Genomic DNA, 12,052 nt, shown 5'->3' with positions numbered 1-12,052 from the left:
ACTTCTATAGAACCAGAGGAGTCGCCCCCTGCTGGCCTGTTGTCCATTAGGTGGAACATTATACCTGCTAAAGCTTGACGTGTTAATATGATCATTGTGAGCATGTTAGCATTTAGCTCAGAGCATCATACTGTTCCTGCAACCTCAGTGCAGCTCTTTATTGCTATTCTCTATTTGCATCCTTATAATTTTTTATTTTCTCTTTACTTTTATACTTTAATAACCCAATTTCCCATGTTAGCATGTTGCCATTGGCATTTAGCTGCAAGCATCATTATGTACAGTACAGCCTCACAGAGCTCTAAACTTTATTTAGAAAGGCGCTATCTTGGTAAAGTTTATTATTGTTCATATTTGGATGTTAACTGCTGCTGTTTAGCAATAGCATATCAAGGTTCACTTTCTGGATGAGAAACAATCGAACAATAAAGAAAAGAGTTCAACGATCAAAGTCTTTATAACCTCAAAGGATTTACGAGGAATTTATGTGAAGTAGACTGTGAAATATTCAACTAAATATGGCCTTATTAAATAGCCTCTTTAAAGACCAGTTCAGAACAATGCATGATGGTCCTGCTAAACTTAAAGGAACAGTTCAGAAATTCTCAGAAATCAGTACAATAAAAGTATACAAATTTCAGAGATATTACTGATATTAACAAATAAAGAGGTTATTGCGTGGAGTTCTTGCTCTGTAAAAGTAACACATAATGTTTTAGATTAACTTTAATATTTCTAAATGCACCAACGTTGTTAACTGTACGATCATTCTGTGAGCGTAGGTGTCAATTTTTCCAGCCAGCGGAGGTTAAATTCATCTTCTTGAGTTTCTATTGTTAGCCAGATGTCAGCTGTGTCTGCATGCAGCTCATCAGTCAGAGCACACTCGTCCCCATGTTTCCCATTTTCTGAGAAAAGCACAACGCTCTGGATGCTTCTCGCTGCATCCCATGACACAGTGACTCATATATTATCTGCACGTACTCAAGAGGAAAATATAGATCTGGTTTTAACTTGTGGCCGCTCAGCTGGGACGCCCGGGATGTTGGAGCGGGAAGCACATCAGATTCAGAGTTGTTTCTCACTGTTTGGATCAAACTATTAGAGCCATATACATTTGGACGGGCTTTATATTAGTGATAGAAATAATGAAGTGAAGAAGCTCAAGTATCACAGGGTCTTGTTTACGAGTGAGGGTAAAATGAAGCGTGAAGAGGGAGCTGAGCCGGAAGGCAAAGCTTTGGATCCATCCCTCACCTGTGGTCATGAGTTCTGGGCAGTGACCGAAAGAATAAGGTCGTAGATACAAGCAGTCAAAATTAGTTTCCTCATCAATCCGACATCAGAGAACTAGCAGCGATGAAAGCCGACTGTTGCGTCGCCTCACGTCGTCTTTGTCTTGGCCGACAAGTTGCATTTGAACACACCGCAAAGACTACAGCCGACGGCCGGTTAGCCCATACGTTCTGCTCCTGCGTGAGAGGAAATAACTCTCCACACCAGCAGGCGGCGGTAGTCTGTGTTCATCATTCAAAAAGGGAAACCGGAAGACCGACGTGTATCAGGGCCGTTAGAGATGGGGTGAGGAGCTCGGAGTCATGGTTCAGGCATCTGATCAGGATGCTTCCTGGTGCCTTCCTTCGGTAGGAGACCTGGGGGTAGACCCAGAACACGCTGGAGAGATTATACATCTCATCTGGCCTGGGAACGCCTCGGGATCCTTCAGGAGGAGCTGGGAAATGATGCTGGGAAGAGGGCATGTCTGGAGATTTAAATCTGCAATGATTGAATGATTCAGATTTGGTGGTCAAAGGTCAAGGCCACTGTGGGGTGCGATAGTTTAACATTTTCCATCTGGCAACGCTGAGCTCTCTTCCTACCATCATGAGAAGACTCCGTTGTAGTCAGCGCTCGGCTCAGTTTGTCATTTGCTAAGCGATAGTTTGTGAGAGATTGTGACCATATTTCACATCAAGGTCGGACACTGAATTGGTGACACTAATCTTGGCGGCCCACCTTGAAACTGTGGTGATTGTATTGATCTGCTGTGTTGCCGGGTTGAAGAAGTGTGTCCACGTTTTAGTATTTGTAGCTTCTTTTCAGCAACATGTACATTTGAAGCATGCTTTATTGGCCAAGCATGTGAACATATTTGGACCTCAAGGTACTTATATGAGTCCTTCACTTCCTCTCTGTGGATGACAACCAGGACAGGAGGCCTCCTGTTCTGGTTTTGCTGATATTGATGAGGTGATTGTCGTTGCACCATGTGACGAAGCTCTCTATCAGCCCTCTGTACTCCTCTCTGGGACAGCATGGGAATTATTCACTGGAATTCTATATGTATATATATACATATATAAGTAAGTAAGTACGTAAGTAAGGTAGCACTACACCAGTCTGTTGCCCTTTAAAAAAGGTGTCGTCATCCTGTTTTGTTATCACAAGGTTGAGCGTCAGTATGTAAAGTCCTGCAGGCAGCGATTAGACCGACACTGAGCCGACATGCAGGTCACTGGGTCCTTGTCTCATATCGCCTTTTTATGACTTTTAACTTCCCCAATGACAAGCGTTTAAACATGTGACATCACCAGCAGCCAATCAGAAAGCCTGTAGCGATGCTATCACAGGTTTTTATACTGTATATATATTCTCCTGATAAACTGAAGGTTAGTTAAATTGAACATGTTGTAAAACTCTGACCAAAGAAAAGTTGAAATTGTATTTTTACAGATCAAATATGTCTTCTCTGTTCTATTTGTTTATTTCACTCTTTTGTTATCTTACGTTATTATGGTGTAATGTATTTTTTTGCCCATGTTGTTTTGAAAGGTGCTGCAAACGTAAAGTTCCTGCATTAAATAGATAATTTGTGCTGCTGAAAGGAGTCAGAAAATCCTCTTAAAAACAGCATTTAAAGATTCATGAGACACTCAAAAAAAACTCAAAAATAATGAAGTTCTTTCACCTGGGACGAACCGCACCTACACTGTAAAACATCACACAGGAATTTAGTGGAATCAACTCATCGGGAGCTCTAGGGTGCTGGAAGGTTTGGTTCTCCTAGATAATAAATCAAGAATAGCTCCACAACTACCAGGTCTATATGCATGATCTTGGTCTCTATGGATAGGTAAGACCTCAGAGAATTCATCCCCAGTGTCAGTAACATTTTGACTGTTACTATGCCTGCGTAAATTTTGATGAACCAAAAGGAAAGAATTAAATTTTTATCCTCGCCTCAAATGTTTTCTAGATTAGACAGTGGATAACACCATTATAGCAATGATGCCATGCACAGAGATGACACTGAATTCATTCAGCAACTCCTCGACTACAACTGTGACAAAGCAGATATAAATAACACATAGCACATAGAATCTACAAAGGTTTTAGTAAAAATAGGACCAGGAGGACTCTCCATTTGGCCACTTGGATACCCAAAGTGTGCCAAATGGGTTTCTACCTCTTGAAAGTGAATCTGGCTCTAAAATACTACTGATATCCACTAAAGGAGACTCTGTGCACACAATGGAGCCTTTGGCCATGACATTGACGTCTTTCAGAAACAATTAGTAAAAAAAGACCACCACGTTGAACCAGCAATTAGAAGTGATGTAAATGCTGACAGACGCAGATTAATCCAAAGCGTGAAAACTCATCTGTTAAGCGTCCTGATATTGTTTCCTTCAGACCATGATGTCACCTTATAGCTTTGACTCACACACAGTCACCTCTGAAGGAGTTACAGATAGCAGCATATCAGCTCTTATCTGTCTGCAGGCACAGAACAGGCTCCCATTTACTCTTTATTCAGATTAGATAAACTCAGATTAAATACTCTCGGTTGCAGTACTTTTCCTTCAGCTCCTACATGTACATGTTGTGAGGAAGCAACAACTCCCTCACTAACTGTTTGGTAAAGCCAAGTGGGGTTGATCACAGTTATCTTTGTTTTTCTTTTGTGTGTAGTTAAGAGGTTAACTGACTGACAGGGACTGAGTGGCTCCAAGTGTAATCAGGTGTGCTATGATTTCCCAGGTTCTCACTGCAGGTGTCTCCAGTCTGAGCTGATGGCAGTACTCGCCTGATAGGCCAGTTTGAACTGGAAGGGCTGATGTTAGGTTATATAACCATGTGTGAAAGCAGAGTTTTGAAAGAGCGGTAAAAAGAGCAGCACCAGGCATGTGGTGAGCTGTGTAATTGAATGCAGAGGATTTTTCCCGCCATGTGTTTTTCCTTTGTTTGATGGAATTTTTTCAGTCTGTAAAAATTCCATCAAACAAAGGAAAAACACATGGAGGGAAAAATCCTCTGCATTTAGTTACACAGCTCACCACATGCCTGGTGCTGCTCTTTTTACCACTCTTCTTCCCCCAAAACTCTGCTTTCACACATGGTCGGAAATCGGAAAAGATCGGGCACTCTTCACAGGAGAGAGAAGACTGTTGTATTGACGTTGTAAACAGACAAAATCATGCAGGTTCACGAAAAACTCCCCCTGCATCATGGGAGTTAACACCGACACCACGCTGCTGAAGGGCCACGCTGCTTTAAAAGCATTTAAATTGTTATATTTCATGCACGTTTTGTCACTTAAACCTCTAAAATGTTTGAAAAGTGCTTAATTTAGCTCCAGACACTTCTCCCCAGAAACATTTAAAAAACTGTGGGAAAAAAGCAGAACTTGTGACATCATGTGACATGAAATTCCTGCAGAGGAAAAGAGAAATGTGTGAATTCAGCTTCAAGTTCAAGTTTACAAACATGTTACTAAAACTGTATCAGGAGTATTTAATCTCCTGCCCTCTTATAATCCTCTCAGAGCTCTTTCTTTCTTTCTGTGGTCCGAGCAGAACACAGGATCCATTTTCAGAGCTGCACAAACTGTAACAAAGACTCAGCTGACGGCTCGGTGACGTCAGAGCGAGGCAGAACAAAAGCCTCGGAGAGAAACCACCGCCGATAACACACATCCAACACGAGGCAGCCAGAGACACAAAGACGTACAGTAACAGCAGCGCACACACACTCAGACTGTACTCATCTGCAGGCGTGGACACTTCCTGTCTGCAGATCTACATTTCATCATTTATATATATCTGATGATTATTGGGCACATTAAACAGAAATTAAATGTTGTTTTGGGTTTCTATAATCAGGAGGAGATTCTGCATGTGGCTGTTCTTGTTGTACATTTTGTCACTACACTGAAACCAGTGGTGGAAGAAGTACTACAGTAGTAATACTACAGTGTAAGTATAAGTAAAAGTCCTGCATTCAATGCAAACGCACTTCTCAGCTATTTGTATTTACTTATTTGCACTGTGGTTTTTGGTTATATACTGCACGTCTTAATGCAAATATTTGTACTTATTTCTTATATTCTCATTTTATTATTTTTAATTTTAGTATTTTTAGTACTTATATTTCTTTACATATATTGTGGCATTATGTACATATTTAAATGTTACTCGTTTATTTCTATTTTCTTACATTTCTTTATGTTTATAAAAGAACAAAAGTATTTTATGTGAAATATAATAATAATAATAATAATAATAATAATAATATGTTTTATTTAAAATTGTATATAATATATTTTATAATACTGTACATATTATATAAAAATACTATATATATTTAAAGTTCTCTATAATATATATATTATATAATATATATTTAAAATTGTATATAATATATATTATATTTTATATAATATATATAATATTGTATTTAATATATTATTATATATATATAAAATAGTATATTATATATTATATATATATAATTGTATATAATATATAATATATAATATATATAATATTATATATATATATATATATATATAAAGTGGCAGAAAATAAATGGAAATACTCAAGTAAAGTACAAGTACCTCAAACTTAGTTACTTTCCACCACTGATGGAAACCAATAGATACTTAAAATGGTATAACAAGTAGTTTTAAATGTGTAAAACACAGTTACAAACTTTGATTATGTAAATAAGAGTTGTTAAAAGTAAAAGTATTAACATCAAAATATACTTAAAATGTTAAATAACCATTATGCAGAATGGCCCATTTCAAAATAATGTATATTATATTATTTAAAAAATACTTCCAGAAATAGTTCTAGCATATAACTTTCCCTAAATACTATGTTTGTCTACAGATTAAACAAACAAGATTCCCCTGCGTCCAGTCTTTATCACATATATTTGTTATTTGTTCTGAATATGTTGTTATTGTTTTAGATTTTTTACCACTTGAATCTGGATAAATCTGATTGTTTCTGTGTATTTTGAGGTGTGAGAGTCTGTTTTTAAATGTGTCACTGTGTCTTTTCCAGGTTTTTCTAGCGTGTTCCTCTTGAACAAACTCCCCTCAAACAAAACTCTCTTTTCCCAGAAGCCATAATGGTCCCAGTGTCCCCACCGCTCAGTGCCCGTTCTCAGCGGTGGACTCCTGCCAACCAGTTCGTCCATTAAATGAAGACGAGCAGAGCAACGCTGATTAACCCCTCCATTGTTGTCCTGCTCGGTGGGTCGACCGCAACACCTCAGGGATGGAGACGATTGGCCGCGATCCAAATTGTGTCGCAGGAATGTCGGCGGGGACGAGCGTGGCGTTGTTTTTTAATGAGGCCGGTTCCCAGGGTGAAGATAAATGTCTCTTATGAGGCTCAGGGGATGGTTGAAAAAAACAGTGAAACTATCCTTTAAATCCTATTTTTATCTGCATTATATAAAACTTTTCTTTTCTTTACTGTTGACCCATTTATGACTCATGTTTCCAGACTGAAATCCCGTAAACTAAACTTAACTTGGAGTTAATGTAGCCTCTTCTGACCCTCATGTGATGGAAGAAATACACTTTGCGATCAGGCAATTTTAAAGATACAACTATTAAATAATACATAAACAATAAAGAGATATATTGATCGGTTGATAGACAAAAAACATTGACAAGTTTTGATAAATAATTGATCAAGAGTCTACAGATCTGTGAGGCTCTACTTTGAGCTAAATGCTAACATGTTGGTGTTTAGCAGATATATTGTTTACCACCAGTATCGTATGGTATCATCAAAACATGCTAACATTAGCTAGCTGATGGGAATGTCACTGGTTTTGCAGGTATTTGGCATAAACTGTATATAAGGACTGGACATAGTTTCTGAGCTGCCGTTTTGAAGCCTCAAGTTCAGCATTTTGTCCGTCGCCATCTTTGTTTTTTGCAACCAGAAGTGACAGGATATTGGATCCGTTTTTCCACAAGCAACATATCTTCTGCACATTCTGACACTAAAATTGCATATTTCAGACAGACAAATTAGGAGAAAATTAACTATTTTCAAGACCTTTCTCTGTCCCAGAAACACACTCTCGCGACATCTGGCAACTAAAGTTCGCTAACGCCCTAGCTAACTAATTTTCGTAATGCTAAATATTTCTTTCTGCTTTCATTCATTCGTTCAAAACACTTCCAAATGAGATGAGGTGTGAACACCACATGACCACGCCCACTTTAGAGACAGGAACTGTATACCATTTCAAACCATTGCCACCTGACCAAAGTAATGGACAAATTAAAATGTTGACCTGATGATGGCAAAAGAGGGAAAGTTAAGGGGATCGCCAAAGTTATTATAATTCATTCATTCGCTTGAGAGCATGAATGGTTGTACCAAATTTCATGGCAATTCATCCAATAGTTATTGAGATATTTCAATAAAAAAACACAAAAGTCAACCTCATGATGGCGCTAGAGGGAAAATCAGAGGATCTTCAAAGTCAGTAGGGTTCATCCTCTGGGGAGCATGAATGGTTGCACCAAATTAAATGGCAATTCATCCAATAGTTGTTGAGATATTTCAATAAAAAAACATAAAAGTCAACCTCATGGTGGCGTTAGAGGGAAAATCAGAGGATTTCCAAAGTCAGTAGGGTTCATCCTCTGGGGAGCATGAATGGTTGCACCAAATTAAATGGCAATCCATCCAAAAGTTGTTGAGATATTTCACTAAAGAAACACAAAAGTCAACCTCATGGTGGCGATAGAGGGAAAATTCGAGGATCTCCAAAGTCAGTAGGGTTTATCCTCTGGGGAGCAAGAATGATTGTACCAAATTTCATGGCAATTCATCCAATAGTTGTTGAGATATTTCAATAAACAAAACAAAAGTCAACCTCATGGTGGCGCTAGAGGTAAAATCCGAGGATCTCCAAAGTCAGTAGGGTTCATCCTCTGGGGGACGTGAATGTTTGTACAAAATTTCATGGTAATGAAGTTAACAGTTGTTGAGATATTTCAGTCTGGACCAAAGTCGTGGATCGATGGACTGACATTTATTAAGTTAAAAATGTAAAATATCTAATATATATATATATATATATAAAATGTGAGGATTTTCTGCTTTCTATATCATTATAAACTGAATATATATTTGGGTTTTGAGCTGTCGGATGGACAAAACAAACTATTTGAAAACCTTGTGCTCTGTTTCATTAATTTCTTTGTAGATTAATGTATTAATCAATAATTCATTGGGGGAAAAAAAACTGGGTGACAAAAATAATCACAAGTTCCAGTTCCTCATTGATGAAGCTTTCCAAGATGGAAACTAAGTAAATTATTCATCTACTGTACATACACACAATAAAAGGTAGAAAGAGGATATGTGTATATATCCAAATGAAATATTACAGATACATAATTATAAAACACGAAGGGACCAGCGTCCATCCAGCTCTCCATCCCAAAACTGATCGATAGTAAATTAGGAGACGAGTGGAACGGATTCAAACAAGCTGCTCATCAATATTTCATACAGTAATTAGACCAGAGAGGAGGCCGGTGGCGCTTAATGTGGAAACATTTGTCCCTCGATGAAACTGGGTCACTAACATGTTCATTTTAAATACTACTGATGGATCCTCAACATTATATAAGATTAATATGTTTCTGTCAGACTGAGCTGCAGGGAAATGATCATGTTTCCTTTTCACATACTGTGACCTCTGACTGTGGAGGTCAGCTTTTTAGGAACCGTTCTTACTGACATAAACACTTCATACACTCCTGACTTTCAGGTTCCCTTTGACTATTGATAAACGTCGTTATTGATCTGAATTAAAATCCATTTCTGCTGCCGTTTTGACAGCGAGATGACGATTTGCATAAGAGGTTTATTCAACAGACGCTTTACTCTCCGAGTCTCTTTTCAGCCTCTAATCTCATCATCGCTACTTTCCTCATCCCTCCCCACCCCCCCTCTCGTTTTCTGTTAGTCCCACCAGGGTTAAAGGGTTAAAAGAAAACAGCGGATTTATCGCATACTGTCAAAGAAAAACAGAATTGCAGCGTACGTACAAGTGAACTCCTGACAGGGAGGGATAAATGAACAAATTATATAAGATGAGCTGCAAAGCTGATAAGTGAATTTAAATAACTTAACATTTCATAACCACGATAATGAAAGAGATCTGAGACTCGTGTCTATTTTGATGCAGTTTTCTTCCTTGCAAACCACTCAGTTGCCCTTTAATTCAGTTAGCACGACCTTTAACTAAAAAACACATTAACATATTTAAATTAATGTGAAAGGAGTCGCTGATGGTAACAAACCCACAGAAGAGTTGTGTAAATAGATTTGTGTAAATAGACACAATTTTCCCTTTTAGCACGACTTTCAACAATATGCTTTTTCCTACGAATGTCCAGCAATACGTGACGCACGTCTCAATTTCCGCTCCAGTTTTTTCAAAATAAAAGTACTTAGTTAGGTTTAGGAAAAGATCGACTTGGTTAGGTTCAGGCAACAAAACTAGTTTGGTTTAGGAAAAGATCACGGTTTGGGTTAGAATAACTCGGAACTAACGGAAATAAGTAACGGAAGTGCCGTAACTTAATACGGAAGTTACGTGACAATTAAATCAACGTTGACTTCTGGATTTACACGAGACACAAACAGCGATCTCCTGTGTTCTCTCATCCACCCCGACCTCCTCCCTACACAGCGTTTATCGCACTTTGTCGCTTTGTTGCTGACCATATAGCAAAAAAATGCAAAATTTGTGTCTATGTACACAAATTAATATATTAACTTTTGAGACTTTCACGAATTGCTGTGCAACTGGGCTGTATATAGTCTTTAAGCTCATTGTTTTGGTGTCTCTCTCCGCTCTCATTGCGTTGTTTTTGGTACCAAACATGCTCAGCAACCACATATCTGACAAAGTTAGCAACTAGCTGGTGAACATAGTGGAACATCTGGCAGCTAAAAATACAGAATTAATGTCTCCTCTTTTACATAAAACCGCCTCTCTGTGAAGCATTAACTCAGTTACCAAGAAAGACTCAGCTATTTTTATCTTTAAAGCGAATGACTGAGTTCTTGTGTCCACTTTGGAGGCCTGACACGCCCTCTCGCCGTGATCTCGCCGTGATGTCGTAGCGTGCCCCCCCCCCGTCACATCTCGTGCTCCGTCTCTCTTGCTCTCTGACAGCGTTGTTTCAGGCCCGGGTGTTTGCCCGGTATCAGCGCTCGGCTCAGGGACGGCAGAAAGACAAGCTGATTAAACGGCAGGATTTCCAGCAGATCAGAACTGCTATTCCCGGCCTCGGAGCCGGGGCGGATTAAGACCCTCCGGAGCCGCCTGCTGCTTTCTGGTCTGCGGGGAGGGACGATTCGCTGAGTGCTCGGGCGTTAGTCCAGCTTTCACTCAATTACATGACTCCGGTTTTCTGGACGCTGACCAGAGAAGCTAGTATTTATTTAATGGAGGGTTGAATAACATCCTCATCAGCCTCCTGGTGGCGATTATAAGCCGCATGTGGGGCATCATTATCCCCCAGAAGAGCAGACAAGAGCATATTTAAATGCTGAAGTGTTTAACTGTTTCAGGCCTTCATCAGTTTCCATTTGGTATAAAAATCAAGTGTTAAAACTTGAGCTTGACCTCGTTATCCATCACAGTAAATATCGAGTTTGCTTTACTTTTAGTCAACGTTGCTTAATCATTGCATGGTCTGCAGGTCTGCACCGCATTACCTCAACAATAATGTCATTAATACAGCATGATGTTCACACAACTCCAGAGTCTAATAACGAGTGATACGGAAATGAATGGACACGTTGGAAACCAATGGATGTCTGGACGGGTCGAAAGCGTATATTTAAAGTTCTAAAACAAATTATTAAAAAAAAATTGTTGTACAACAGCCTGGTCTCATCAGGTTTATTTCTAATACTTGGTGGTGTAATTCACAAACTGAATCATCTGTAAGATTCATAGTTAACATTTTCCATCTGTGTTTTAACACAACAAGAAGATGAATGTGAAGGTTTAATCACAGAAACACCCACCTCCTCCTCCTCGACAGGGAGCGTTACTCACTTCCTCCACCCACTAACAGAAACACTCCCTCCTGCTGATAACCTCCCAACACAAACCACAAAACTCAAAGACATCCAATCAGTCATTACTCTAATTTAACCACTCCTCTGTTTCCCAGCTGTGGATTCATTTATGATCTCCGATCTTCCCACAACAACTCCAAGCATCACATCATTTACTGCTGTCAACTATTTACTAAATTTCTACTTGATTTTGCACCTTTTTGCCAGTAAATATTAGCAATGTATTGATAGTAAAACAGGCTGTTTTCGCTCAGTGAAACACTCAACCTGTCCAACACAGCAGACCAAAACAACCACAGTGCTTTTTATAACCCACGATAAGCTGCAGGATTATACCGTTAACAGGCCAGAAACGACCCGACAGCCTCTGAATGCAGCAGGAGGTTTTGACTAATAACAGCAGCAGCAGTCAGGTTGGAAAAAAAACTGATTTAATGAGATATGATCGGATAAAAAAGTGTCTCAAAATGAGTCTCAAAATGAGCATCTCCAGTCTTTAACACTGAAGCTTTGGAGAGAAAGATGAATGAGAACACCCAGAGTCCAGACTTAAATACAGCAGTAATGATTTTCCGGTGCTGCTCGGTGCTCCGGATCTCTTTGTCGACGTAAGGGGGAATGGGAACGCT

The sequence above is a fragment of the Sebastes umbrosus genome, chromosome 16, assembly GCF_015220745.1.
Source record: "Sebastes umbrosus isolate fSebUmb1 chromosome 16, fSebUmb1.pri, whole genome shotgun sequence".
Classification (NCBI taxonomy): domain Eukaryota; kingdom Metazoa; phylum Chordata; class Actinopteri; order Perciformes; family Sebastidae; genus Sebastes; species Sebastes umbrosus.
The sequence above is the reverse complement of the archived record's forward strand: the minus strand, read 5'-3'. Positions refer to the sequence as shown.